The following is a 4868-nucleotide window of genomic DNA, read 5'->3' on the forward strand; positions in this document are numbered from 1 at the left end:
GTTGCAAGCTCTTTCATAAACAAGTATGATGTCTAATTTAACTTTGTATACCTAATGCCTGGCATATTTTCAGGGCACAATTGCAGAATCATAGCTTAGCCTTAATGCTGTAACCAATAAATCAGTAAGACTGGAGTATGGCCCAGGGTGTGTGTACGTAATTTTAACAAGCTCTTTAAGTGTTTCAATATCAACTGCAACTTCCATCTAAGATGAACGGTAACTGAATTTAATCTCCTGCTTAAAACAACTGAAAAAAAAAATAGACAAACTATGTGGAAGAATAGTTTTCAAGACGTTGTACAGTAATGAAGAACTGACCCCTGAGAGATGAGACAGAAAGTGAGCCCTAAGCCTGCCTGAGGATACTGCAGGTAAAGAGTGTTCCGGCTGTGCTGGAAGGAGGGGGACCCACACAGGCCTCAGCAGTCTCTCTCAATAGAGAAGATAGAGCCTGGGAGTCCAGGAAGGCCAAGGCAGCTAAAGTTTGCAGGGGAAATAATGGAGAGAAGAGAATGGCACACAAGGCTTCAGTGATCTGCCGATAGGTCCCCTCAAGTTTTCAGATGAATACTGAACAACACATGCATGTGGAGATGTTATTTAAGGCTTTGGAAAAGAACACCTGAAAATATTAAGGGAACACGTTCCGAAGCTCACAGAGTTGGGAGTTGTGCCTATTTCCACTATCCAGAATGGAAAAACCTCAGAATCTGTAAGGCAATAGGTTAAATACTCAGAAGAATTTCCTCAGTGATGGGGAAAAATTAGCCCTAGACTAAACATTCTTCTGGTTCTGCCCAATAAAAATGAAGAGCAAGAACCAGAAGGATTAAACTGTTATCAAGTAACTTAGTTGTGTTCCAGAACAAAGCTCAAGAATCTTTATAGGATCAGAGAAATATCTAATACTCAACAAGGTAACACTGACAATGTCTGGCATACAACTGAAAAACTGTAAGGCATAAAAAGCAGCAGCAAAATGAAACCAGTAATGAGGAGAAAAGTCAAGAAAAGCCACCCTGGAAATGATACAGCTGATGGAATTACTAGACAAGCACATTAAAACTATTATAATTGTATTCCATATGCTCAATAAGCCAATGGAAAGACTAAACCTGGAAGTCCACATAGAAATTATAAATATGATTTAAAACTTCTAAAGAAAGCTATAACTCTGAGATGAAAAATAGACTGGACTGAATTAACAGCACACTACACTATGTAGGAGAACAGATAAGTCAGCTTGAAGACATAGCAATAGATTCAAAATAAAACACAGAGAAATAAGACCAGGGAAAAAACAACAAAGCAATAGTGAACTGTGGGATACTGGCCAATCTATGTAGAACTGCAGTGAAATATTTCCAAATCTAATGAAAACTATAAGCCCACAGAACCAAGAAACCCAATGAATGTCAACCACAAAAAAAAAACATGTAGAAAACTACACTAAGGCATATAAATTGCTCAAAACCAGTGATTGTAAAAAATCTTAAAAGTGGCCAGAGAAAAAGGTACATTACATACTCAGAAGCAAAGGAAAAAATTGATAGCAAACTTTGCTGGTGAAGCAATACAAGACATAATAAAATGGAGTGTCATCATTAAAGTATTGAGAAAAAAATTGTCAACAGAGAATTCTATGCACCCCCCTCAAATGTTTTAAAAAAGAAGGTAAAATAAAGACTTGTTTGAGAAATGCAAAAGCTAAAAGAATTCCTCACTAGGGAAACTGAACTACAAAAAATGTTAAAAGAAGTCCTTTAGGCAGAAGAAAAACAATAAAAACAACACCAATTAGAAATCTATATCTATAGAAAAGAGCACTGGAAATGATAAACATGTGATTAAATATAAAAACCTTTTTCTTATCTAAATCTCTTTCAAAGATAACAGACCTCTTAACAGAAAACAATACTATTGTGGGGTTTATAACATATGTAGAATAAAATGTTTGACAATAATGGTACAGAGGCTGAGAGATGGAAGTATAATTGTAAGGTTCCATACTATACATGAAGCGCATAATTTCACTTGACAGTAGACTGTGGTAACTTAAAAATATATAGAATAAATATAAAAACCACTAAAACATATACACATGTACACACTCACACAAGATATATAGCTAGTAAACCAACAAAGGTGATAAAATGGAGTCATAAAAAATACTCAATCTAAAAATAAAGCAGAAAAGGAAAAGGGAAACTAAGGACAGATGAGAGAAAAAGAAAACAAATAGCAAGATGGTAAATTAAACCAAACCATATGAATAATACAATAAATGAAAATAGTCTAACCAACCCAATTAAAAGGCAGAGATTACTGGGATTAAAAAAAAAAAGCCAGGCCTCTAAAACAAACAAACAAACTAAAAGCACTTTATATATAAAGGCATTATGTTACTCACCTTGCTTATCAACTGTCAGACTTTGATAAACCTACACAAGGTTAAAAAGCCTCTGATTTTACTGTTTGTACCATAAGCAGGGCACCAGATCCAGGAGTCAGAGAAGGAAAACTCTGATTCCAAAAAAACCTCCGCTGCCTTGCGGCATACCTCTTCAGGGGAAGGGCTAAGGGAGTAAACCCCGACAGAAAATCCGGAGCCGGAGTCCCTAAGGCGGTTTGACGTTGTAGTCAACACCGGCAACTCCTGCGGCGCACCTGAAGCCAAGCTGTATTGACTCCGTCTTTCCCTTGGACCCTTCAGCTGCGAAGAGAGGGGGGGTCTGCTGCATGGGCAACAGCAGACCCTCCATATCACCCTGCCCAGGCTCTGTAGCTTCAGCTTCACTGGAGAGGACACTCCAGCGTCATCGCAAGATGTCGATTCAACACGGGAGGAGACATATACCATGTCACTCCCGAGTTGGACTGCACAGCCATTCTCGGCGGTGCAGATAGACTCTTAAGAAGCTACACCATCGTCTCTCGAGACGGCTGCCGACGACGACGACGACGACGACGATGTTAAAAGTAAAGGATGGAAAAATACCATAACACTAATCAAAATAAAAATGGAGTGGTTATATTAATATCAAAGTAGATTTTAGAGCAAAGAATATTAATATTAAATTCATATTAATATTTAATAATAGAGGCATCAATTCATCAAGAGAACATAACAATTCTAATATTTATACATCTTTCTGGTGTGGGTGTGTGTATGTATGTGTATCTGTGTCTTCCACACCACCAAGAATTCTCCAACACCAGCTGGGTAGCCTAAAATTCAACTCAATTCTTACAGTGTCTACCTGCAGACAGGTAAGAGCTCAGCCCTGTGAGACTGGTAGATGCATGCAGACATCCAGGTTGTCACCAGGGTTTCTAACCAGCAGACTATAAACCAGAAGATCCCATGACCCCCTCCTTGGGTTCTATAAATTTGCTAAAACAGCTCACAGAACCCAGAGAAATATCTTACTTACTAGATTACCTGGTTTTTATAAAAGGATGTATGACTCTGGAACAGATACAGAGGCCAAGGTGCGGGGAAAGAGCACAGAGCCTCCAGGGCCTCTCCAAGCTCGCCACTCTCCCAGCAGCTCCATGTGTTCATCAACCGGAAGCTCTCCAAACCTCATCCTTTTTGGGTTTTATGGACGCTTCATTAGGGAGGCACGATTGATTAAATCATTGGCGATTGGACCTCCAGTCCCTCTCTCCTCCCCAGAGGTCATAGGGTAGGACAGAAAGTTCCACTTAATTCACAAGGTTGGTTCCCCTGGCAACCAGCTCCAACTTACAGATTACCTAGAGGCTTTCCAAAAGTAGCCTCATTAATATAACAAAAGGCACCTTTACTGCTTTGTCATCTAAGAAAATTCTAGAGTTTTAGAGCTCTGTACCAGGCGCAGGGACAAAGATCAAATATATATTTCTTACTATAAACCACAATTCACAATCAAATAACAGCTTCAAAATACACAAAGCAAAACTGAAAGAATTGCAAGGAGCAATAGACATTCAGAATTATAGTAGGAATTTTGATACCTTTCTCTCAATAATTGATAGAACAAGCAGAAAATCAGTAAGGATACTGAACCCTCTTGACCTAACGGACATCATAAAGCATTATACTTAACAGTGGAAAATGCATTCTTTTTCTGTGCACATGGAAGATTTACAAAGATAAACTATATTCTGGGTCATAAAACAAATCTCAATAAATTTAAATGGATTCAAATCATACAGAGTATGTTTACGGATCACAATGGAATTAAATTATAAATCAGTAACAGGAAGACAGCTAGAATATTCCTCAAATGTTTGGCAATGAAATAACCCATGTCTAAATTACCCATGGGTTAAAGAAACCTGGACTTAAAGAAAAGGAAAACACAGCACACCAGAATTTATGGGAGGCAGAGAAAAGCAGTACTTAGGGGGAAATTTATAGCACTAAAATGGTCATTAATCAATGACTTAAGCTTGCACCTTAAACTAGAAAAAGGAAATGCAGAGGTGTAAGAAAGGAAATAAAGAGAATCAAAGAAATAGAAAACAAAGAAATGTAAAAAAAAATCAGTATAACCAAAAGATGGCAGATTAATAAAACCTCTAGCCAGACTGATCAGGGGAAAAGGCATAAATTACCAATGTCAGGAAAGAGAGAGGTGACATCATTATAGGCTCTACAGATATTAAAATAATAAAAGAATACACTAAAAACTTGACAACTCAGATGAAATGGACAAATTTCTTGAAAGACAAAACGACCAAAGCTTGCTCAAGAAAACCGGAATGTAAAACTTGATGCTTCCATGATGGAAAACACTTTGACAGATTCTTAAAAAGTTAAACATCAAATGGATGACCCAATCATTTTAGTCTGAAGAATTTACTAAGAAATATTGAGT

This window comes from Furipterus horrens, unplaced genomic scaffold (genome assembly GCF_987537825.1).
Source record: "Furipterus horrens unplaced genomic scaffold, mFurHor1.1.pri manual_scaffold_4, whole genome shotgun sequence".
NCBI classification, from domain to species: Eukaryota; Metazoa; Chordata; class Mammalia; order Chiroptera; family Furipteridae; genus Furipterus; species Furipterus horrens.